This window comes from Rhinopithecus bieti, unplaced genomic scaffold, assembly GCF_001698545.2.
Source record: "Rhinopithecus bieti isolate Rb0 unplaced genomic scaffold, ASM169854v2 scaffold_17655, whole genome shotgun sequence".
Lineage (NCBI taxonomy): Eukaryota > Metazoa > Chordata > Mammalia > Primates > Cercopithecidae > Rhinopithecus > Rhinopithecus bieti.
This window is the reverse complement of record NW_016809081.1, coordinates 848,021-875,029: the sequence shown is the minus strand read 5'-3', so window position 1 is coordinate 875,029 and position 27,009 is coordinate 848,021. Positions and strand designations below refer to the sequence as shown.

The following is a 27,009-nucleotide window of genomic DNA, read 5'->3' as shown; positions in this document are numbered from 1 at the left end:
AACACCCCAGTGGATTTAGGTATATCCAGAGTGCTTGAAGAATGTGTGCCTGTCTTTTCTATACTTCAGTTTGTTTTATATACCCTTCCTGATAGACAATGAAAAGACAAACCTTGGCTTAGCCATTTTAATTTAGTAGCAATTGAGTTCATATTGTTTAAAGGTTTATGTAATTTCTTCACTAATGCAATTTTTAAAATTTCCAATGATTTGCTTTATCTCACATATTGAAAAGATGTGCAAGAAACATCCTATGCTTAAACATCCTATCAGCACATCCTAAAGTCAGTTTCCCTTAGCATAGTTCTTCTATATGCTAGTATATTGGCATTGCTCTTTGCTGTGTAATAAATTGTCCCAAAACTCAATGGTTTAAAACAACAGGGTTTATTATCTCCTAGTTCTGTGAGTTGTGAATTCAAGTATAACTAAGCTGCATCTCTTGTATAAGGTGTCTCACAAGGCTGCAAGTCAGCTGGGGCTACAGGAATCTTAAAGCTTCACTCAGAGAGGATCCACTCCAAGTTAATTTGTGTGGTTTTTGGCAGGATTTTGTCTCTTGCTGGCTGTTGGCCAGAAGCCACCCTCAGTTCCTTGCCAAATGGGCTGCTCTGTAGGTCAGCTTGCAACATGGTACATAGCTTCATCAGACTGAGCATGTAAGAGGGCAAGAGAGGGAGTAGTAACAAGAGGGAAGTCATTGTCCCTTGTAACATGATCTCAGAAGTGACACCCCATCACTTTTGCCATTCTGTTGATTAGAAGCTGATTACTAAGTCCATCCCACACTCAGGAAAAGGAATTGCAAAAAAGCATGAATACCAGGAGGTGGGGATCATTGAGAGACATTTCAGAAACTCTGTGGCAGGTAGTAATGTTATGAGAGTTTAATGTTCTAAAAGATTGTGAAATGTCAGGTTTATCATAGGGCCTTTCAGAGTCTTGAGCGTGCTAACTGCATTGCAAATTGTAAGTGGAAAGGGTCTACGGAATGGAGTGTTTCTCAATCCTATTTGTTCGGTGAGTCCTTTTTGTTAAAGAGTGGCATGTTAAATGATCCTTTCTCAAAACCTTTGGTGAATGGCTGCCTAACGTTGTCACTTGACACAGAAGTTACTGAGAATATGAGAGGTGCATTGCCATTAACTGCAGAACCTGGGCCAGTGCACTTCTCCTGAAACTCTGAGGTTCTTTGCACCTCATTAGATTGACACATGGTTTATTTATGCTAACATGATCATGATTTTTATTGAGTCATCTCTTACATCAGCTGCTGGCAACATAAGCCATATAAGTTAAAAAGAGTGTAAGAGTTGATGTTGAACCCATTTATGAAATGTCTGTGAGCCGATTGTTGTGGAGATTAGCTTCCAGCTGGTGCTCTCCTTTCTCCCTTTGTGGGTGGCAAAGCCAGACTGTGGCCAATTCTGCTGCTTCTGTCCTTAGTCCAACCCCACCCTACCCCCATCCCTATGGGAAGTGGAAAGCCACCAGTATCCATCATTATCTTCTTCACTCTGGAAATAAAGATGTTGGAACCTTCATGCAACCCTCTAAAAGACTATCAACTCCTAGAGACACATTGTCTCATTGATTTTATTTCTCATGTGTCTCCTTTAAAAATGAATAATAAATTGCAGCAGCTCATGTATAGAAGGACTGCATTGCTATTTAACTCCTTGTTTGGATCTTTAATGACCCATGTACTTTATCCTTCTCAGAGAGATATCATGGCCTTGATATCACGAACTGCACCATGCATGTCTGCATGTCCCTCCCCAGTACAGCAGAGTTCAGTACCCTGGGCACTTTTCTAAATAGGCTCTGGGTGTTTGGTGGATTGAGTAGATTGTCATGGCAGGTGGGGCATAAGCATGGTTTGTTAATTGTTAGCTCATAGTTAAATATCTGAACACATTAACAATGTTTGTTTGTATTTTAGCCTGCTAATTATTCTTTTTCTCATTTCCTGCCACTTGTGAATATTATTTTGCACATTTCCAGTGGAGAGGTTTGGAGAGAAGATTTTGATCGTTCATACCTCTTTGATGCCAAGCCCACTTCTTTATAGTTCTTATGTGTTAAATTAAATCTAGTTTTTTATTGTGTCTACATCTGTGTTTATGTATTTTTGTCTCTCTCCACATCCACACTTTTTTCTTCTTTATGTCTCCTGAAATTTCATGAGATAGTCTTTCAGCAAAACGAAAGTCACCAGGAAGTCTCACAAATCAAGTCAGCAGAAATCTACAAAAGGAGGGTTCTTGCTGAAATATTGCCTCAGTACTAATCTATGGGTGGTTGACGTATCTAGAACTTATGCTGGATAGCATATTAAAAACCTTGGTGAATTATGGTGCTTGCTCCAGCTGCTTTTAAAAAAATATTTATTCATTAATGACTTTTGAAGGTAAGCAGATGTTTCCATTTACTCATTTTGGTTTATGGCCCATTCCGCAATTGGTATTGTAGTACACACATTTCTATGTAATATATATCTCATATGGTCCAATGCATTAGAAAAAGAGAGAAACTTATAATAAAAACATGGGATCACTGGCAGCAAACAGTATGCCTGGAGCTCGTGGTGACTTCAGCATTATCAGAATGTTGATAGCATTACATCTGTTGTGTCTGAAAAGTGCCAGAAAATGGTGCTAATTTATAACGTAGGAGGAGGGAGGTGAAGAAAGATATGGTGATGAAAAATAGTACACAGTAGAAGATAGTCAACTAAATAGTAATTTGTTAAGTTTTATTCACACTATATAACAAAGTGCTGTCACAGGTTTCTGGTTTGGTTTATAAATCAACTACGTATGTTGCTCATCTATACTTCCTGTGGAAACGGCTGACTATTCTAAATAGGGCCTTTCGTTTTTTACAGAAAACATGTTTGTATTTCTAAGGGTTATGTGGTCCAGCCCAAGCATGAGGGCAGTGATAGAATAAAGTAAGGCCTCTGGCTGCCATTGAACTTTACAAGGCAAAGGGCAGAGAATAGGGAGAAAAACAGAGGGAATTGGGAACCAGCAGCATCCGTAGAAGAACAGAGAGAAAGAGGGGCAGATGGTAGGGAGCGATAGTGAGAATGATGCTTATAGTTATCACAGATGCCTCTCAATTTTTAAAACCTTGAATGTCTACATCTCTGAGAAATTTAAACACTAAAAAAAAAAAAAAAAAAAAAAAAATGCTTTTTTCTATTCCTCATTTCCACTCCTTTTATCCTCACCCTACAACCATATGTATTTTTTTTTTCTTCCTAAGATTCCATTGTTAAGGTTGTGGATGTATAGGTTAGACAGAGTACGTTCCCAAGACATCAGAACAAAGTTTACAGGATGTCCTGTTGTAGCCAGAAGGACAAAGAGGCTTTGTACCTGCCTGTGTGGAATGTTTACAGGGTCCCGAGTAAAGACACTGTCCCCACCCTATTCTTTCTCCATTACTGGCTGCTCTTTGAAGACAATATTTTGGAATTTCATCTGTTATTTCAAGGTTTTATCTGTGCTAAAATGCATATTGAATATTTGAAGCTGGCATCAGTCACATGCATACTTCTAGTCTAGAGGGAATGTTTTAGGTTCTCTCATGAGACTGAATTTTGATAAGAAAATGTGAATGTGAAGATCCTTGCAAGGGAGAAAAGTTACAAAATAAGAAGTTTTTTAGTTTTTCTTTTTCCTTTTTTTTTTTTTCTTTTTTGATATGGAGTCTCGCTCTGTCGCCCAGGCTGGAGTGCAGTGGCCTGATCTCGGCTCACTGCAAGCTCCGTTCCCAGGTTCACGCCATTCTCCTGCCTCAGCCTCCTGAGCAGCTGGGACTACAGGCACCTGCCTCCACACCCAGCTAATTTTTTGTATTTTTAGTAGAGACGGGGTTTCACCATGTTAGTCAGGATGGTCTCGATCTCCTGACCTCGTGATCCACCCACCTCTACCTCCTTTTAAACAAATTATTCTGCCCACTTTGTGACAGTGTTTTAAGACTAGATGGGAGTGTCCCTGGATCCTTTCAGCTGGTGGCACTGTATGAGTTTTCTATTGCTGCTGTAACAAATTACAACAAACTTAGAGGCTTAAAACAACAAAAATTTGTTATCTGATAGTCTGGAGCTTAGAAGTCCAACACAGTCTCAAGGGACTAAAATAAAGATGTGGACAGGGCTGCATTCCTTCTTGAGTCTCTAGAAAATAATCCATCTCCTTGCCTTGTACAGCTTCTAGAGGCCACCCAGTTCCATGGCTCACAGCCCCTTCTTTGATCTTCAGAGCCTGTGACAGTAAGACAAGTCCTTCTCATACTGTTATCTCTCCTGTTCTCTGCAGCTAGGAAAGGTTCTCCACTATCAAGGACTCATGATTTACATTGGGACCACATGGATAGTCAAGGTAACCTCCCCATCTCAAGATCCTTAACTTAATTGTGTCTGAAAGGGTCTTTTTTGCCATATAAGGCAACAGGGTACTGAGATTAGGACGTGGATATCTTTGGGGGAGTGGCTACCATAAGCAATAACTAAAACAAACTCTTTCCAACCTCTTGTGTCCTATACAGGTGGTCACTTTTTTTTTTTTTTTTTTTTTGAGACAGAACCTTACTTTGTCACCAGGCTGGAGTACAGTGGCATGATCTCGGCTCACTGCAACCTCTCATCCCCAGGTTTAAGCGCTTCTTCTGCCTCAGCCTCCCGAGTAGCTGGGATTACAGGCATCTGCCACGCCACCTGGCTAATTTTTTTGTATTTTTACGAGGTTTCACTGTGTTGGCCTGGCTGATCTCAAACTCCTGGCCTCAGGTGATCCGCCTGCCTTGGCCTTCCAAAGTGCTGGGATTACAGGCAAAAGCCATGGTGCCCAGCCTGGTGGTCACTTTTCAATAAGCTGCCTCAGTTAACAAGAGTACTGGGCCTGGCCAGAAATTTCCACCAATGCTGAGTGCTAATTCTCTTCTGGTATTAATTGAAGTCGGTGTCTTGTCAGCCTCCACTTCTCAACTCTACCTGAGCTAGCCACAAGAGAAGTTGGAGTCACATCTTTGATTCCTTCTCCATGCTTACAAAATCTTGTATCCCATTCTTCCCTGCAGCAAGGGATCCTGAGACTTTGGCAGCCATCATCAAAGTTTGCCCTCCACAGGACAGTAGCCTTCAGGATCACATTGTTTAAGCCTATTATTTTCCTAAGGGAGCAAAGAGGAGCTCAGAGAAGGAAAATAAATTAGCAAAGATGTAGAACCCAGACCTACACAGACTTCCAGGCCCATGCCTGGGCCTATGTGGCGTAGTTCCACCACACAATACCAGACTAGAGGTGACTAGACAAGGTCCTCAAGCAGTAAAAACACACACACACACACACACACAAAACAAAACAAATCTTTCCCCATAAGAAAATGTTCCAGGTAGAAGTGTAATAATGTCAAATATTTAGGAAGCATCTGTACTAATGAGGATAAATAAGAGAGTTTTGTTGTGTATGTGTTTTATTAATCCTCAGTTAATCAGAAGATGTTAAAATGGGAACATTCCTTCATGCAAAGCATATACTTAACTAAGACTTTGTCAGAGGAACCATGAACGGGGAAATCCATGAAAAAATAAATCTTATTACTGATGCCTTTAAGGTCTGGTTTTAGAGATTCAGTGTGTGCACACATAGAAACTGAATCTCTAAAACCAGACCTTAAAGCCATCAGTATCATGATTAATAGGAGTTAATGAGGTTAACCCCTATTAACCTTAATAGGGAAGGCTTTGGTTCAAAAGCCTGAAGGAGACCCAGAGCTAGCAAATGTGACATGGGGTTTTACTAGGGGCTGATTACAGGAGAGAGTCCAGTGGTGGTGGGCTAGAGAGGAAAACCATCTTATCTGCAGAAATGGTCCAGTGGTGGCAAGCTGGACCAGATAACCGCATCACTCAGTGGCAGAGGGCTGGGCAGGAAAACTGCAACCACCTGCAAACAGCATGCAGTTTGTATAGCATTTTCAGTTAACACTTTCCCTGTAATAAACTCCACCTGGCAACCTTCATTTACCCCAAAACTCAGGGCCTCAGTCCTCTGTACGGCCCATGTTCCACAGGATGGATCAGGGATTCAGATGTTTATTATGGATAAGAAACGAATCTCAGGGTTGGCCACTCCTGGAATCCGTAGCTCAAAACACACATTCAGGTGCATCTGCCATACAGGGTTATTCTAAGGGTATGCTGAAATTATTGCTTTCAGGTGCATTTACCCTTCTATGGGGCCCCTTAGTTTGACTACTGAGGTCAATTGCAAAAGGTAATATCATGGCTTCTGGCCTAAATACACTCCCATGTTAAGCTCCTGTTTGAGTATTTTATGAAGTCTCTTCAACTTAGAATGCCATCTCTTATGGTTTCTTAATTTCTAAATTATAGGGACTCCTTTTGCAACAGCAATGTCCATCTCTGAGGCAACTGGCTGGTCAGTCGTTGCTGTTGATTATTCTTTAGTCTATGAGCTGTCCTGGGAGGAGACAGAGACAACTGATTTCCATGATCTGAAGTACAAGTTGTTCCACCACATTTAAAATAGGCTGCAGCTGTTCTAGTGTATTGACCGCTAGAATCTTATATGTATGGTGACCTTAAACTTCCTCGGTGAAATGTTCTCTTTCATACTCATACTTTACACTATTCAAAAAGTTAAATCAGACAGCATTTTCCTGGACTACTTTGCCAGGAGATGACCACTTTTATGCTTTCCTTATCTGAGGAAATTTGCAATTTACCAGTATTTTTAAGGAAAGACAAAACCACAAAACAGAATAGTATGAGATATGAAACTAGTTTAGGGGAAAAAAACAAACTTTGGTAAGATTTTACTCTCACTTCCTATCAGTATTCCAACAAACCCCAGCATGAATTAAGTCTTCTCTTCCTTATTGGCTGTCTTTATTTACTATGTCTCTTTCTTCCAGGAAATATTTATTCAATACTTACTGTGTGCCAGAAGTGGTGCTAAGGACTGGTTAAGATGTAATCCCTGCAAATCCTATTAAGGGACTGACTTCAATTTAGATGAACAAGAGAGTCTCACTTCTTCCAATTCAGGTGTCCTTTTCCTTCCCTTCCTCACCTTTTTCTTCACTCCTCACTGGTTTCCAATAGGAAAACAAGTAATCTCAGTATATACTCAACCTCAGAAGTAGTTTCTTGAGTCATCTTAAAGTTGAGGCTGAGACAGCAAGTGTTATTTAGAGAAACTTGAAAATATGAAGAGTAACAAAAAACATTATTTGAGAAGTAGAAATGCCTTACTAATATATCTCTGTAGGGAAGAGTGAGTGATTACATATATATTTCAATGCTGCAGTGTGAATGACGGTGACTACATGGATACTAATTAAGACATTTCATCTACAAACAGTGCTTGGTTCAGTTTGCTGAAAACAACTCCGAATTTAGGGTGTGGTTAAATGTAACCAAACATGGACATCTTTTACTTCTCCAGGTTTAGACATAATCTGAGATATAAGGAAAACCTGATTAATTGGCTAGTCATGACCCATTCTAGACAGTAGAATTATTTAGAGCATTAGGACCCAGTGAAAAGTCCTACCATAATTCATCAAACTGGTTAGTTAATTTTCCCTAAAATTATATATTGAAAACATGGGATTTTCATCTTCAAAAGAGTTTGAGGTCTGCAGTGGTGAATATTCATGGAGTCACAGAATTGCAGATGTAACTTTGGAGAAACTCTGATCTAACCATCTCATTTTCATACTGATAAGGAAAATTATTTATTTTATAGGTAGTTAGCAGAAATGTTAAACAACTATCAAATGTAATCTAACTACATATGGGCAAGACTGAAGTTAGAAACTAGGACACCTTTCTCCTGATTCAAAGTTGTTTTCACTCTATCGCAAGCCTTAACTTAGCCAAAACCACCATATGATTGTCTGTAAAGAAGACCATTGCCCATTGGTCATCATACTTTAACTCCTTTCTGTTTTCCTTTCTTCTTGTTTTCTTGTCTTGTCTTTTAGTATTTATTCATCTTCTCTCTGATTAATGAGAACAGTAAAACAAATCTTTAAATGAGCTAATCTGTAAAACTTCTTTTTTTCTTTTTCTTTTTTCTTTTCTTTTTTTTTTGAGACAGAATCTTGCTCTTGTCACCCAGGCTGGAGTGCAATGGCATGATCTTGGCTCACTGCAACCTCCACCTCCCCGGTTCAAACAATTCCTCTGCCTCAGACTCCCAAGTAGCTGGGATTACAGGCACCCACCACATTTTTGCATTTTTAATAGAGACAGGGTTTTGCCATGTTGGCTAGGCTGGTCTCGAACTCCTGACCTTGTGATCTGCTTGCCTCACCCTCCCAAAGTGCTGGGATTACAGGCCTGAGCCACCGCACCTAGCTGCTAATCTGTAAAACTTTTCTAAGAATCCACCTCTTTGCTACTCTCAGAAATATAACCTACTCAGTCATGCATCTGCTGAGTCCTACCATACTGAGAATGATGAAACTACTGTGATGCCTATTTTGGGAGTGTGCGTAATGGTGTGTGTGTGAGAGTGATTGTAAGTGTGTAAAGTGTATATAGGATTGTAGGTCACTGATGAGGAGGAACTTCCTATTGAAATTACTGTCCCACAATTCTCAGTGACTAACCTTCAGCTTTGTTTTGTTTGTATGCTTTCATATTCATAAAATGAGCAGATTTTTAAAAACCCTTGACCTTTATCTTATAAACCTTAGTGTTTTTGGTAATAATAGTTCATTGGTAACTGTCAAACTGAATGTTCATTCATATCAACCAATAAGAAATATTAGTTCTTAATTATTTCTTGTTCCTCTGTCCCTTTCCACTTACATGTACATCAAGTGTTTGATGTGGTTCATGAGACCATGGGTATAGTCTTGGGTTAGTGAAAGGTAAAGTAGTGTAATAGAAGCAAACTTGAGCTGGGAATCAGTATATTTGGGTTCTGGTCTTGGGAAGTCATTGACAATAAAATGTGTCTTTTATTGAGCACTTGTGTAAGTCTGGCATGTATGCATTCTCACTGACCTGTGAGATTGGAATTGTTCCCTTCTCCATTTTACAGATGCAGAAATTGAGGCTCAAAGATAATAAGTTGCTTTCACAGAACTAATAAGTAAAAGAGATGGGATTCATAGATTTTTCTGTCTGTAAATCCCAGGTCAGCATCTCCTCTGCTGGGCAGTGCTGCCTTCTTGCTCTGTGTTTTTAGAAAAATCACTTGGCTTTTCTGGGTCTTGGGTTTTGTCATTAATCAATTGGTGGTTTGAGCTCTTATCATGTGTAAGGTTCCTTATAGCTCCAGGGATTAGAGAAGGTCATTTTCCTTTCTTCCTCCACCTCTCACCTCTTTGGCATTTACTTTTCCCATATCCAGCTGTTTATCATTAAAAATGAAGATGGTACTGAAAGTCATGTCTGGCCATGAGGACAGGATCTGAATGTTTCCATTCTGACCTCTAAATCAGTCTGCATATCTTGCCTGTAAAACAAAATCAAAGGGTGTGGTGAGGAGGGACCAGGGACTTTAATTGTATTTTTTTAAACAATGGATTTCCGTTAAAATTGTATTTTTCTACACCTCTGGAAAATTACACTGTAGATGAGATAAATGCAGCTTGGCATTTAAATTAAGGTTATCTTTAGACTGGTAATCTCATTTGCTGTTTAAAAATTTTAATTCAAATCAAGGCAGTGTAATTATTGCCCTCAGCCAATTGCCATTCCTCGCTGCTTTGTAGCTGTATTTACTACTGTTAAGACAAGACTACTCATGTGGAAAGTATAAGTCACCATACTAAATTATTAAAGGTGGGATACATCAGGAAATACTCCCTGCACGTGCTGATGCTTCAGATTAGGAGGCTTTACACCGTCATGCCAAGAGAACAGTGACACCATAGATGGCAAATGCAGGACATCACCATTTTTAAATACAGAGAAATTAATGTGAGATGTTGTTCTTAGGACAACTATACTAAGTTTAGCAGTGCTTCAAAATGTTTTCAATTTCAGACAAGTTTAGCATAATTTAACTTCAAAATTATATTTTCATGATGTGTTTTTTTTTTCACACTAAAGTATGCAGGTGTGTGGTGGGGGATAGGGAATGATGGTGGGTGTGTGACTCAATGTCTGTATATATAGTTTATATTATAGCTTAAAACCAGACCCAGGCAAATATCTCTAGGTAGTGAAAAAAGATTAGGTAATAAGGAGTTCTATTATACTCTTAAGAAGACAAGCAATCTTTTATTTATTTGAGGAAAAATACCCGTGCATCACTATACATACTTGTTAATATTAATTATATAAATTATTTCTATTAATATATATTTGCAATTGAAAAATTGGGCTATATACATCTGTATTTATGTGTGTGTATACATTTATGTATGTGTGTGTGCACACACGCTTTATTTGACTTTAGATTCCTGCTTTGAAGAACAAGCGATATTCAGAATTCAAATTCAAATATAAATTCAAACCTGTTTCTTCCTTCTGCCTAATAATGACTTAATGAAAAAAATCTATAATTTAGTTTGCTTCGTGTATTTTAATTTCCTTGAGAACAAGAGCTTTATCTAGTTTTCATTCCTTGCAGCAACTAGCGGACCTTTATTTAAAGACTCTTAGTAAATGTTTGTTGAACTCAATTATGTAAAGGAACAGTTGACTGTTCTTGATGACAGCTTTCTAATGTATGAGTGTTCTGTTGGTTTTATAGTCCATATATTGAATTCCATATACCTGCTTCTTTACTCCAATAGGACTATAAGCATGTTTATAGACGGACAAATCTGTTGCCTATTTGAAGAAAAGTGTACCACTCAGAACATTTCTGGAGAAATATTAGCATTGTAAATTTGATTTTCATGCCTGGGGAAAAAAATCAAACAGCACAGAGAACATATTCATGTGATATTTCAGTTTGTGAATCTTGATTTAACATATTGGAAAGGTAAAATAAACAATTCCACGTGAGCAAGAATAGAACTGTTTATTTTGACAGATCGAGTCCAAGTTTACAATCTCAGTCCTTACTCTAATCTTAATCCTCAGTCCTTCTGATTGACCCTTAATGACTTCTAGAGGTAATCAGATTTAATCATCCATCCAAGCCCATGGTGGAAAACCAAAACATCATTTTTTTTTTTAAGACTGGAAGCAACATGATTTAGAACATTAAAATGCAAAACAATTCAGAAAGATTTTGCTTTTGAAAACAAACAAGTGAAAGACCTATGTGTTTTTGCTTCCTGATATTCGTGGAATGACATGAAAGACATTGCTCATTATTTTGCTAGTCACTTGGTATTGCATATGCCAGATGTAGTGGCTCACACCTGTAATCCCAGAACTTGGAAGGCGAGGCAGGGGGATCGCTTGAGGTCAAGAAATTGAGAAGTAGTATTGTATTGGGAACCACAGGTCACAAACCAAACTGTAGAGAAGACAAAGTCCACATCTTTTAATACCCAGAGCTCTCTATAGTCCTGAGAAAGTGGATTTGCATCACTATCAAACAGTAAATGAAAAACACCATTATACTGAAAATAGATAAGTGATGTTTTGCTTATGTGGCAGGGTAGTGAAATTATGTCTTTGAATGTGTCATTTTACCTGACCTAACATCTTTTTTTTGGTAAAATGCATGTAATTACAGATTTTTCTGACTGGGAGACTGTAAAACCTTATACTCAAATTAAGTTAATAAAGCACAACAATTACCCTTTGTTGCTGCCTGGGGACAGCTGGGTCCTAAGATTGGGTCTCATAGCTTTCATCTGTTAGTTCAGCTCTTCCTAGTGTCTGAGACTGATCCTATTCCTAGTTATAGGATATTAAGTGAATTGCCAGCCATCATTTCAGATTCGGCAAACATGAGCAAATCATGCTATTTCCTGTGACCTTGTGCCCCTACCTCATAACTTTCAGAGTCCATGTCCTACCTTATCTATAGTCACAGAAACTTGCATGTCACAGCTAAGGGCCTATTTTAATCTCTTGGCACTGCACAGATTTTATAGAAAATGAATTCCTATTTTGCGTTACGTGCGCCAACTCAGCAGTGGAACTACTGCCAGTTTTCAGCAACCCTAAATGCTTACTATCTTCTGCTTTGATTTCCCTTTTTATTGGCTAATTTTGTTTCCTGCTGAAAAGTCTTACCTAGCTGCTGGAATGGCCAATGGTTACTTCTTCCTGGACTTCTCTGAAGCCACTGCCTATACTTTGGACAAAGTCATCACCATCTCTCTCTGAACTCCTACAATAATTTTCTGTTTTCTCGTTTGCCAACCACCCCAATACACAATCCAGCTTCTGGAAAGATCACTTTAAAAAGTAAATTGGATCATGCAGCATCTCTGCTCAAAACTACTCCAGGGGCTTTCCAGTGCTTTAAACAGTTCTTTAATGTGATTCTTGAAGTCCCTGCATAGTCTCGCCTGTGCCCAATCCTCCAAAGCCATTCTGTCTCTTATTCACTGAGTACTTTTAACCTTCAAACCGCTGCCCTTTTTCTTTCTGTATATTGCATGCACACACTATTTTCCATCTCTGGAGTCCTTTCCCCTCTAAGTTCTTAAAGGTAATACCTACTCATCTTTCAGGTCTCTGTGAGTATGTTATTTCATTGGTACACGCTGTTATTTTCCCACTGAGATCTCTATTCAGAGCACTTATTGCCATCTGTAGTCAATTATTTATGTGTATCTTTCTTGCTTAATGGCTGCTTAGATAGTAGGATCTATGAAGGCAGGGCCCAGACTCACATTGTTCACCACTGGATACCCAAATCTTAGCAAATTGCTTCACTTGTAGAGTAGGTTGGTTTGTGGACTTCATGTTTAAACAATTGAATGAACAGATTGTCTGCTTGGATTATAATGTATCGCTTCTTTCCCTACTCTCCTAAGAATAATTATTATTTATTGCTGTCAAATCTTATGTACCAAGAAATCAGCATGAATTACCTCAAATCCTTACAGTCTTAATATAAGGCAGATGTTATTATTCCCATCGTACAAGAATGGCAATGATAAACATATAATGATTTGTGCCAAGTCATAAAACTAGTCATGATGAAGCCAGAATTATGTCCTGAATCTGTTTGACTCCCAAGCCTGTGCTCTTCCACTTCAGAACATTCATTTTCTACTGCCCAAACTTCTCCATCCTCTCTACAGATATCTACTGTAGAGCCATCACCAAGTGCCAACCTGACCCTTGATGTGTGCGTCAGCCCTTCTCTGTCCAGTGAGGCTCACCTCCAGTCTCTCACTCTGACATGGAATTATCTTAATGTAGACAAGTCTCAGTAGTTGAGTCATAAGCTGATATCCACACTTGCTTTTTGTAGCCTAGAGATGTGCCAACGTTTGTTTGGTTAGGCAGAGCCCAAGCATTCCCTACTTGAGTGGTAGCTACTACCTAAATTATTTGGCCTAGAGCTTGGGAGAAAATAAGTTTCCAACTTGTGATATGAATGGACTCATGGCCATCCCACTTCCCCATGTATCCTACCCACTGAACATTTATGACTATGGCAGTAGTCACTCTGAAATACTAGCAGGGTGCACAATATAAGAAAACATTTAGAAAAGGATTGATGCTTTAGAACCCAGAATTTGGGGTTTCCAGAATTTATGGTTTTGTGTCACTCCTTATACACATGAAAAAAATCTGGGTAAAAACAATAAACTCCAATGGAGGAGGAGCTGGTAGTGAGTCCATGATAGAGTCACCATTGTTAAAATTCAAGTATGACACCAGAGCACCTAAAGACACCTCAGGAAGTGAGCTGGCCAGTTACATCATGGGTGTCTTCTGCTCTTACCCTTGTTTGAGGTCTTTGCTCTTTCAGATTTATAGGAGTGTGGGACAACAGAAAGGATATTGCTTTCAAAGTGATTAAATTCTGGATAATAATGTCTATCAGAAGGTGAAAGAAATTAGTGTCAATGCAGTTAAATTAGTGAAAGGAGTGAAAACTAAGCTCTCATAAAATATAAAGCATTATTATCAAGGGACTGTGTCTTTATTGGATACATCTAACCTATGCTTAATAAACCATAATATTCACCTCTCTTCAGTTTATGAGATTGCCAGTTAGTCTGGTTTTTTAACAGTGTGCTCTTCAGTGTTCAATGTGTGAGACTTTTCTTAACCAATCAAATTAGAATCAAATTTGCAAGTGAAATGCCACAAGACAGAACAGTATATTCTCTCCTGAAGTTGAAATATGAAACACTGCTCATTGCTGAATTTACTAATTTTATGACCCCCATGCCAAAGTGCTTGGAAGAGGATTTATGTTGACTATATCCATGAGGCTTACTGCCCATGGTGTCATTGCTCATTATTATGTTTACTGATTTCTCATATGCCCAACATCAGTTTTGTTTTGTTTTGTTTTTTCCTTAAATGAATGGAACTGTCCTTTAGAATTGCAGTGCATAGGGCTGGGCATGATGGTTCACTACTATAATCCCAGCACATTTGGAGGTCAAGGCGGGCATATCACGAGGTCAAGAGTTCAAGACCAACCTAGCCAACATAGTGAAACCCTGTCTCTACTAAAAATACAAAAATTAGCCAGGTGTGGTTGTGCATGCCTGTAATCCCAGCTACTTGGAAGGCTGAGACAGGAGAATCACTGGAACCCAGGAGGCTGAGGTTGCAGTGAGCTGAGAGCATGCCAGCATGCCATTGCACTCCAGGCTGGGGGACAGAGTGAGATGCCATCTCAAAAAAAAAAAAAAAAAAAAAAAGAACTTCTATACATAGTTGATAGGAACAGTGCTAAACTCTTTAATTTAGAAAATTCAAGGCAGTCACTGCCATATATTTTCAATTGTCTGTTCTAGCCATGTGGCTAGCAACTTGAAGACATGATCCCTGAAATTGAAGAGTTAAGACATAGAGAGTTTTAAGGATCTTTATGATTTTCTGTACTGTGACACATTCTTGTTAATATGGCAGTATGATCACCATTTCTAAGATCATCTCTGTCTTGACTATTTCAGTCAAAAGAAATGCAAATATTCCTGAGGATAGTAACCTGTTAATAAGTCAGCTATGATAAACAGTTTGTCCAGATTAATGCCTGAGCAGGAGTAGCACATGGGAAGTGAGAGCCAGAGTGAGGGAAAGGACAGTACATTGCAAAGGAGAAAGGCAGAGAGCAATATTTGAAGAATGCAAAGTAGCTTGAACCACCTTGCTGACCAATCTTAGGTATCATGGTTACCTCTGTGGAAGCCCAAGGTGGGTATTTGTTTAGACTTGATCTTTCCTGGGACAAGGTGCTGGTCAGGATAGTAAAGGGAGTTTAAATGTACTTAGATGTGCTTCCAGAAGACAGGTATGTCATCACAAAGGAGAAAGGGCTATTAGCTCCTGATCTAGTTAGAAAAAGTGTAACCAAAGTGGAACCAGGAAGTGTATGAGATCTGAGCATGTCTTGTTCTCTCTCTCGCAGGTAGAGCAGAGGGCAGGAGGTTCCACCAGGAGCTCACCTGACTCTCTCCTCCACACCTATGTTTCTGGCTTTCCTTAGATACAACCAGAAAGCTAACACCCTTAGATACCTGGATACCTTGAGAGGTTTGAAACAACTCGATGGCCAGTTCACTATCCCTGGCTACCCAACTGTTTGGGAGAGTAGGAATGCTCCAGAAGAAAATTGAATCAGCACCACTTTCCTGTTTTGATCCTTGAGAAAAGAAAGAAAATTAGCATTTACTGAGTAATTTGCCTTGTGCCAGACAATGTATCAGATGTTTTATATATAATATTCCACAGGATGACTCTGTTATTCCCTTTCTATAGGTAAGAAACAGACTCTGAATTGCTTTAGACGACCAGCTTAAGTTCATGAGGCCCGGAAGGGATGAACCTAGAATACAAACCCAAGCTCTTAAATTTCTAAATCAGTGGCCTTCCTCACTATCTTTATGCTGTGTTATGTAATTGACATCTGGGGTTCATGGAAAATCACCATATTACTTTGTATGAGAATAGTGTGTATATGTATACATTTGTGTTTTATATAAACCTATGCATGGACATATTAAAGTGAGTGAGGTTTTTTTTTTTGTTTGTTTGTTTGTTTGTTTTGAGATGGAGTCTCACTCTGTCACCCAGGCTGGAGTGCAATGGCGTGATCTCAGCTCACTGCAATCTCCGTCTCCCGGGTTCAAGCGATTCTCCTGCCTCAGCCTCCTGAGCTGGGATTACAGACAGCCGCCACTTCCGGCTAATTTTGTATTTTTAGTAGAGATGGGATTTCACAATGTTGGCCAGGATGGTCTCCATCTCCTGACCTCGTGATCCACCCACCTCAGCCTCCCAAAGTGCTGGGATTACAGGCATGAGCCACCACTCCTGGACGTAAATGAGTGTTTTTGCCAAACTGATAGCCTTGTTTTTTTTTTTTTTTTTTTCCTGTACCTTCTCAATGTCTTGGGATGGGAGCCATGATACCTGAGGAAGTAACAAAGATTATACAATCATCTGTAAGTATTCACGGGGAATTGATTCCAGGACCCCTGAATGCTCAAGTCCCTGATACAAAATAGCATAGTATTTACCCATAATCTGCACACATCCTCTCGTTTAACCATCTCTACACTAATTAAAATACCTAATGTAATGTAAATCCTATGTAAATAGTTATCATACTGAATTGTCTTCTATTTGTATCATTTTATTGTTATATTGTTATTTTAATTTGTATATTTTGAAATTTTAATGCTCAGTTGCTTGAATCCATGGGTGTATAACTCACAGATATGGAGGCCTGACTGCATTCCCAAAGAAGAAAAATAAGGCTAATCAGCCTTTTCATTTAAGAGTATTTGGGCATGTTTGATCATATCCATAACATTTCTTTTTCTAATCATGGAAAAGTGTTCAACAAACATGCCAGGTTTCCTAATGCTTCAACATGCAGGACTAATCTTGTAGTTAATGTGTATTCCTTTTCTTCCTGAGCCTTTTCACAGGAGATGTTTTTGCCTAGTCGTCGTTATTTTTCTAATTACCCAATTTTCTTTTCTCTGTTAAACACTAATTAAAGAATGAGCTCAGGACTGCCACCTTTTTGGAGAAAACATTAATCTTCTGCCCTCTCTACATTTTAATAGGCCTAATTTATCCCTATTATCTACTCCCTTCACCACCCCAACTGAGAAAAGAAAACATTCTTATCCCCGGCACCTTTCTCATACTCTACTGCATTTTTGCATTTTATTTTCCCTACTAACTTCACCTGATGCTGCATAGCCTTGTTTATGTTTACTTTTCATTATCAGAACAATGTGCATATGACTATAAGTCTTCTCTCCTCCTCCCTCCTTCCCTGCTTGATCTGCTCTGTATTAATTTCTTTTCCTATTGCTAAACTTCTGTGTACCTGTGATCTGTTGATGAATTAATTAATCACCCAGGCATAGCTCAGCACCTATATGAAATAGGACCCAGGACACTGAAGCATAAATTCTAGTCTCCAGGAACCAGCAGTCTGAAAGGAGAGGCTGACACATAAACAGAAAAATTTCATAAAATGTGGTACAGGCAACCATACAGATTAGAAGATGCAGGAACACAGAGAAGGAGTTATCACTCCAGACTAGGTAGCAGGGAAGGCTTCCCCTATTGTCTGTCATTTAGAATGATTGACCATACCATAGGTAGAAAAATGGGTTGAATCCAGAGTTCATTTGCATTAATAGCAAACCTTGATAATCAGTGATATTGAGAATCCCTTTCATCTCTTTTCCACAACTCAGTAATATTTCCATTAAGAAAATATTATAAGGTACTTTGGAATGTCCATGTGAAAAATAGCATATTAATTATAATAGCACAAATCTCAACTAATAATTAAACCAACCATAAACTATGGACCAAAGAACTTGGTTTCCAAGAGATTAAAAAAAAAAAAAAAAAAAAAAAAAAAAAAAAAAAAAAAAAGCTACCTGTATGCCCTGAGCTGATTGTTTTGTCTTTTAAAGACTTTTTAAAACCTCTCCTTAAAGCAAATCACACTGTGTTAGTCTGTTTTCACACTGCTGATAAAGACATACCCAAGACTGGGCAATTTACAAAAGAAAGAGGTTTATGGACTTACAGTTTCACATGACCGGGGAGGCCTAACAATCATGGCAGAAGGAAAGGAGGAGCAAGGCAGATCTTACATGGATGGCAGCAGGCAAAGAGAGCTTGTGCAGGGCAACTGCTGTGTTTAAAACCATGAGCTCTCATGAGACCCATTCACTATCACAAGAACAGCATGGGAAGACCCGTCCCCATTATTCAATCATCTTCCACCAGATCCTTCCCACAACACATGGTAATTATGGGAGCTACAAGATGAGATTTTGTTCGGGACACAGAACCAAACCATATCATTCCACCCCAGCCCCTCTCAAATCTCATATCTTCACATTTCAACACCACCTATGCCTTCCCAACAACCCTCCAAAGTCTCCACTAATTTCAGTATTAACTCAGAAGTCCACATTCCAAAGTCTCATCCAAGACAAGCAAGTCCCTTCTACCTATGAACCTGTAAAATCAAAAGCAAGTTAGTTACTTCCTAGATACCATGAGGGTACAGACATTGGGTAAGTACAGCCATTCCAAATGGGAGAAATTGGACAAAACAATGGGGCTACAGGCCCCATGCAAGTCTGAAATCCAGCAGGGTAGTCAAATCTTAAAGCTCTAAAATGATCTCCTTTGACTCCATGTCTCACATCCAGGTCATGCTGATGCAAGAGGTAGGTTCCTATAGTCTTGGGCACCTCCACTCCTGTGGCTTTGCAGGATATAGCTTTCCTCCTGGCTGCTTTCACAGGGTGGTGTTGGGTGTCTGCACAGTGGAAGTGTTGATGGAGTTACCACTCTGGGTTCTGGAGGATGGTGGCCCTCTTCTCACAGCTCCGCTAGGTAGAGCCCCAGTAGGGGCTCTATGTGGGGGCTCCAGCTCCATATTTCCCTTCCACACTGCCTTAGCAGAGTTTTTCTATGAGGGCCCCACCCCTGCAACAAACTTCTGCCTGGACATCCAGGCATTTTCATACATCCTCTGAAATCTAAGCGGAGGTTCCTAAATCTCAGTTGTTGACTTCCATGCACCTGCAGGCTCAACACCATGTGGAAGCTGCCAAGGCTTGGGGCTTTCAACCTCTGAAGCAATACCCTGAGCTATACCTTGGCCCCTTTTAGTCACGGCTGAAGTGGCTGGGACACAGGGCACCAAGTCCCTAGACTACACACAGCAGAGGGACCCTGGACCCAGACCACAAAACCATTTTTTCCTCCCAAACCTCTGGGCCTGTGATGGGAAGGGCTGCTGCACTGTTCTCTGACATGCCCTGGAGACATTTTCCCCATTCTCTTAGTGATTAACATTTGGCTCCACATTATTTATATACATTTTTGAATCCAGCTTGAATGTCTCTTCAGAAAATGGAATTTTCTTTTCTATTGCTTTGTCAGGCTGCAAACTTCCCAAATGTTTATGTTCTCTTTCCCTTTTAAAACTGAATGCTTAACAGCACCCAAGTCACTTCTTGAATGCTTTGCTGCTTAGAACTTTCTTCTGCCAGATACCCTAAATCATCTCTTTCAAGTTCAAAGTTTCAAAAATCTCCAGAGCAGAGGCAAAATGCCACCAGTCTCTTTGCTAAAACTTAACAAGTGTCACCTTTGCTCCAGTTCCCAATAAGTTCCTTATCTCCATCTGAAACCACCTCAGCCTGGACCTTATTTTTTATATGCCTATTAGCATTTTTTGTGAAAGATATTCAACAAGTCTCTAGGAAGTTCCAAACTTTCCCACATTTTCCTGTCTTCTTCTGAGCCCTCCAAACTGTTCCAACTTCTGCTTATTACCCAGTTCCAGAGCAGCTTCCACATTTTTGGGTACCTTTTCAGCAGCACCCCATTCTACTGGTACCAATTTACTGTATTAGTTCATTTTCACAATGCTGATGGAGGCATACCCAAAACTGGGCAATTTACAAAAAAAAAAAGAGAGAGAGATTTATGGACTACACTTCCACATGGCTGGGGAGGCCTCACAATCATGATAGAAGGCAAGGAGGAGCAAGTCACATCTTACATAGATGTCATCAGGCGAACAGAGCTTGTGAAGGGCAACTCCGGTTTTTGAAACCATCAGATCTCTTGAGACAAATTCACTCTCACAAGAACAACATGAGAAAGACCTGCTCCCATAATTCAATCATCTCCCACCAGGTCCCTCCCATAACACGTGGGAATTATATGAGCTACAAGATGAGATTTGGATGGCGACATAGAGCCTAACCATATCGCACACTCAGTTCTGATATTCTTGGCTTTCTGACATCCTGGACAATTACCAGTAACCAAACCTTAAAGGTGGAGAGTTATTTGAAGGATTGTATCTTGACCCCAGGGAAAATGTGACCCCCAACACCTGAACAATGAAAAAAAATACACACAGAAACTATAAAACAGTTGAACAAAAAACCTCTTTGAAAAACAACAGATCCAGGGAATAAAATAACAGAAGATATTTAGCTTTCTCAATGACTCTCCCTGTTGTCCCTGCATGCTAAAGAGCACAATAATTGGTGTTGACACTGATAGGCCAGAGGCAGCAGATAAAGATTTATTTAGATTAAAGGAAATTTATTTCAGAAGGTAAAGAAGATGGATAATTTATGGTGAAAAATTTCCCTGAAAACTGAATTAGATGAAACAATTTTCTTATTTAGCAGGAATAAATTTCAATCAGCAAATGACCACACACATTTAACACTGTATAGTCCTCAGGTTGATACTGGATGCTCATGAGTTTCTTTTTTGTTTGCTTTTGGTGTTAACTTACTGCCTCTCTTGTGGTTTTCCAGATTGCTAAACCTTCTCTGTTGAAACCCTTCTGTATTTCTTAAGGTACTCCTCAAATAGAAGGTGACTCCGATTGTTTCAAAAGATAACATTGTTTCTCATGTCAGCAATATTTTCTTTCTTTGTAATCTAAGAAAAGAGAGATACTTGTTTAAAAATCCAAAGTTCTGACATCTTGAATATAACAACTGACACTAAAAGTTTTTAAAATTGATTCACAACAATGCATTTAAAACATATTTATAAGGCACTTTATATAGATCATCAAGTGACTTTAGATATAGCCTTTTACATTACAATGAATTATATTTTGTTCAGCTTTCTTGTCATGGAAATCCATTTCATGTGTTTTCTTTTCACAGCTGCCATAATACTCAGACTCACCATTGTCTTTTTCTATAATTATCAGCATATTCTCCTTAATCATGTGGAAATCTATTATTTTTGTGCTCACGGCATTACAGAATGTAGATCTGAAGGTTTCCGGCCATGTCACTACAGATTAAGATGTGGATTCTTTAGAATAGAATGTGTATTTTTGGAACACCATTGTGATCCCAACCCTTATGTAAACATCACTATCATGTAGACTCCAAGGAATCCTTGATTTCAGGCGTAGCCTTGCTGAGGAGAGACTCACACACACTGGAATTAGAACAATTTGAAGGCTATCCATTATTTGGGGCTAAACTGAATATGTGACTTGCACATATAGGGAAGATCCTTGTATTTGTAAGATGCTATCACATCACATCCAATGTTCTTTAACAAGACATGATCAATTTTGAAATTCAAGTATTTAATAAGCTTCTATGGAGAAGCAACAAAAACATAGTTTTGCGTGGTGAAAAGAGAGAAGAGGTATCCACATATGGTGTGGGCAGGGCGAAGCAAGTGCATTCTATGTTCCTGTTTTATCATCTGTGTTACCTGCATCTTGTACTCATTCTGATTCTGGTTGTCCCTCCCTCCCCTATATCTCCCACTCTGAGGTGGTGTTTTGAATGCTCTTGAAAGTCTGTCACATTTGCTTGATATGGTTTTGGCCTGAAAACATTAGAATTGATAAACCAATTTGTTTTTTATGAATCACTAATAATTTGGGCGTGATAGATTTCCTCTAAATGCAGAGTTCATTCTTTTTTTGCTATCTGATGTATTAACAGAAGCTGATCTGGAGAAAGGGTGAGGCTTCCTCCTTAAGCGTGTTCCCAGTACTTACTGATAAGCAATTAGAAAAAGCAGTGCTGGCATCTGAAGGCTCCTGTGTTCTAGAGTGGGCATCTCAATAGCTAATTCTCCTTCCATCATATTCATTTCTGGTTGCATGACTTTGCTTACTTAAAGTCTCTGAGACTAAGTTTCTTCACCTGATAAATGAAGGATTTTTTGATTATGCACAGGACTGTTTCTGAAATAGCCAGGGGAAATAAATGGAGAATCGTTTTTATATATTTTTAAATCCACTAAAATAAGTCTTGTCATGTATTTTTTCATCGAACAAAGATTAATTAGAGATTTATTGGACATTATGTCTATAGGAATGGTTGGAGGTGTGTTACAGTAGAAATTCCAGACAGAGAGAAATGGAGATGATGATAGCTATATTGAGTCTAGCAGGGCCATTGGCTTCCTTGCTAGAAAGTTTGAATTTATGCTGAAGGCAAAATAGGGAGATACAATTTTATGTACTTTAAAGATCCAACTAAAACCGCATGGAGACTGGAGTAGAGAGAGAGGTGAAATGGAGGCAGAGAACATCCTTAAAAATAATCCAGTGAAGAGATGGTGAGTGTCTGAACTAGAGCTTACGGCATTAGGGATGAGGAAGTGTGGAGACAGATGAGGAATAACTAAGGGATAGAATTGGCATTACTTGGAACATAATTAATGTGGGAGGTGAAGAACCCTGGGGAAGATGCTAAGTTCAGTCCAGGACAAGTCGAGTTTGAGGGCATGCACTTAGAGTGAACGGTTTTACGTAAGTGTTTGGAGTGTGGGAGAGGGTTTAGGGACATAGCTATAGATCTGGAGTGCAGCAGCATACCATATATAAATAAGGCTCTTTAGGCTACTGAATTGATGAGACTGCCCAAGGAGAGAAAGGAAGAGAGCAAAGAATAGAATTCTAGGGAGTAGCAGAACTTAGGGGAGTAACTAAGAAAGGGAGCCAAAAAAGGAAACTGAGAAAGAATAGTCAGGCAGCTGAGAGAAGAACAAGAAGGGTGGAGTCACAGGAAAAAAGAAATTGTCAGCAATAACACATGCAGGGAGATCAGATAAAATAAGAAATGAAATCATCCAGTGGTTTGTGGATCTGGATAAGTAGCTCAGAGAGAAGTCAGATGTGTTTCCAGAAAATGTTTATTGCTTAAGCAAGAGCAATCCCTGTCCTAGGGTACTTTGCCAAGGGTTTCCAAATTGGCTTTATTTATAGGATTACACCTCTACAAACTCACACAGGCCAATCAATCCACTCCATTCTCAGCCAAGATCATTATGACTTCTTTTCATATGTGCTTTAATTTTCATTTGTTTGTTTGTTTGTTTAGAAATAGGAGTGTTGAAAAATAACCTAGTTGCCAATTTGGTTATGTGCAACTGTTAAATATAGATGGATAAATAGATGGGTGGATAGATAGATAGATAGATAAGACAGATAAATAGTGGTTACCAAAATGTTTGAGGTAGGAGAGCTTCAGCTACTCTCTTACTATACTGCTAACAATTAAAAGGAAAGCAATTCTCAACAAAATGTATTGATGGATTCTCAATTTCCTGTCCTAACAAGTGGTCTGAACAATACCTTGCATGAAAGGAGCACTTGAGGTAAACCTGCTACCTTTTAGAGGCAGGATTGTTACCTTATGGGAGTGGTCAGGCAGGCAGAAATTCTGCATCTCAGTCTCAGGGCACAGAAGCATTTAGGTCTCAGACCTTGCGTACCATCCCTAAGGATCCAGGCCTCAGGCCTAGCTATATGATTTGTTATTCATATAACCATGGGAAATATCTCTAAAATATTTTAGCCTATCCACAATGTTGAATATCAATATTTTTGCCCATGAATCATCCATTGTGTTAATTAACTAGCCAACAATTTCACCAATGAAAAGTCATTTCTAATATGCAAAGTCCCTGAAGTTAATTGATACATACCTAGGAGCATTTACACTGACCACCTCTACTGTGTGACTTTTATGGGGGAAAACTTGTGACTACCCATGAGGGTGTGAATTCCTGATTAATACAATAAACTGCTCCTTCAATGGGATTTAAACCAAAGAACACATATAACTCACTCTTTTTTTGTAAAGAGAATTTTAAGGTAAATAGAAAATGTCATAGTAAGGAGGTAGGAAGACTGAGACCAACAACTACATCTTTGTGATGAATGAAAATATCATTTGGAAACAATATCTGTCACACTAAAAACTAGCCTTTCAGGTATTTTTATTCTTTGTTTTCTTTTTTCTTTTCTTTTTTTTTTTTTTTGAGATGGAGTCTCGCTTTGTCACCCAGGCTGAAGTGCAGTAGCATGATCTTGGCTCACTGCAACCTCCGCCTCCCAGGTTTGAGCGATTCTCCTGCCTCACCCTCCTGACTACCTGGGATTACAGGTGCACGCCACCACATCCAGCTAATTTTGCTTTTAAAAGTAGATACAGGGTTTCACCATGTTGGCCAGGCTGGTCTTGAACTCCTGACCTCAGGTGATCCGCCCACCTCAGCCTCCCAAAGTGCTGAAATTACAGGCTTGAGCCAATGTACACTGCCCAGAGTATTTTTATTCTGCCACAAATTTTTGAAATCCTCTCCATAACCAATATTCAGATCTCATTCTCGTATGAACATTTTTGTCATAGTCCACTCATTCTCTCACACACACACACACGCACACACACACAAACAGCATGATCATCAAATTGCCTGAAGTATACCATCACAATATTTCACATCTGTGCTTGTACAAAGACAAATATTCTGATGCTCTGCTGTACCTGCAAGTTATTTCAATTAGTTAGAAGTTCCTCAGCTAACAATCTGAGTAAACTATACATGATTAGGTTAAAGAGCAGAAACCCAAATGCTAGCATAGACATTTAATATTTCTATCTTTATTGTTTTTTTTGATTACAAAAATATTGATATGCATGTTACATAGCATTCAAATATTATAGAAAAGCCTAATGTAGAAAATGAATATCTTCAGTAATCCTATCTCCAAAGATAACTGCTGTTAAATGCTTGGTGTGGTTTATGGAAGAACTTTTCCCCTGCAAGAATAAATATATGTAAATACAATTTTTTTGATAGGCTCCTAATCATATATGTTGTTTTACAATTTTAAAATAATTCACCCTAGACGCATCTTCTCATCAGTATACACAGATAGCATTTTAGGTAACTTTAGGGTTTCCATTTCCAATGTCAAATTACAGCCCACCTATTACATACTTTCTGCACACATTCTTTTTCTTTTTCTTTTCTTTTTTATTATACTTGAAGTTCTAGGGTACATGTGCACAACATGCAGGTTTCTTACATTTGTATACATGTGCCATGTTGGTGTGCTGCACCCATTAACTCATCATTTACATTAGGTATATCTCCTAATGCTATCCCTCCCCTCTCCCTCCACCCAAGGACAGGCCCTGGTGTGTGATGTTCCCTACCCTGTGTCCAAGTGTTCTCATTGTTCAATTCCCACCTATGAGTGAGAACATGCAGTGTTTGGTTTTCTGTCCTTACAATAGTTTGCTCAGAATGATGGTTTCCAACTTCATCCATGTCCCTACAAACGACACAACTCATCCTTTTTTATGGCTGCATAGTATCCCATGGTGTATATGTGCCACATTTTCTTAATCCAGTGTATCATTGATGGACATTTGGGTTGGTTCCAAGTCTTTACTACTGTGAACAGTGCTGCAATAAACATACGTGCACATGTGTCTTTATAGTAGCATGATTTATAATCCTTTGGGTATATACCCAGTAATGGGATGGCTGGGTCAAATGATATTTCTAGTTCTGGATCCTTGAGGAACTGCCACACTGTCTTCCACAATGGTTGAACTAGTTTACAGTCCTACCAACGGTGTACAATTGTTCCTATTTCTTCACATCCTGTCCAGGACCTGTTGTTTCCTGACTTTCTAATGATTGCCATTCTAACTGGTGTGAGATGGTATCTCATTGTGGCTTTGATTTGCATTTCTCTGATGGCCAGTGATGATGAGCATTTTTTCATGTGTCTGTTGGCTTCATAAATGTCTTCTTTTGAGAAGTGTCTGTGCATATCCTTCACCCACTTTTTGATGGAATTGTTTGATTTTTTTCTTGTACATTTGTTTAAGTTCTTTGTAGATTCTGGACATTGGCCGTTTGTCAGATGGGTAGATAGTAAAAATTTTCTCCCATTCTGTAGGTTGCCTGTTCACTCTGATGATAGTTTCTTTTGCTGTGCAGAAACTCTTTAACTAGATTCCATTTGTCAATTTTGGCTTTTGTTGCCATTGCTTTTAGTGTTTTACTCATGAAGTCCTTGCCCGTGCCTATGGCCTGAATGGTATTGCCTAAGTTTTCTTCTAGGGTTTTTATGGTTTTAGGTCTAACATTTAAGTCTTTAATCCATCTTGAATTAATTTTCACGTAAGATGTAAGGAAGGGATCCAGTTTCAGCTTTCTACATATGGCTAGCCAGTTTTCCCAGCACCATTAATTAAATAGGGAATCCTTTCCCCATTTCTTGTTTCTGTCAGGTTTGTCAAAGATCATATGGTTGTAGATGTGTAGTATTATTTCTGAGGGCTCTGTTCTGTTCCATTGGTCTATATCTCTGTTTTGGTACCAGTACTATGCTGTTTTGGTTACTGTAGCCTTGTAGTATAGTTTGAAGTTAGGTAGCGTGATGCCTCCAGCTTTGTTCTTTTGGCTTAGGATTGTCTTGGCAATGCGGGCTCTTTTTTGGTTCCTTATGAACTTTAAAGTAGTTTTTTCCAATTCTGTGAAGAAAGTCATTGGTAGCTTGATGGGGATGGCATTGAATCTATAAATTACCTTGGGCAGTA

The 27,009-nt window shown here is 39.0% G+C and overlaps 1 protein-coding gene and 1 long non-coding RNA gene across 6 annotated transcripts in view; one reads left to right on the top strand and one right to left on the bottom strand.

Annotated features, from left to right (window-relative positions):
* CTNNA2 (catenin alpha 2) overlaps nt 1–27,009 on the top strand; it is a 1,170,559-nt gene that overhangs the window by 687,511 nt on the left and 456,039 nt on the right. The window lies entirely within an intron of this gene.
* On the bottom strand, nt 7,736–21,437 carry LOC108539666 (uncharacterized). Its single transcript, XR_001888453.1, has 4 exons — nt 21,320–21,437; nt 20,916–21,064; nt 9,375–9,509; nt 7,736–8,043 (listed from the first exon to the last, which is right to left on the bottom strand). It is a non-coding gene; the product is annotated as an uncharacterized LOC108539666 (long non-coding RNA).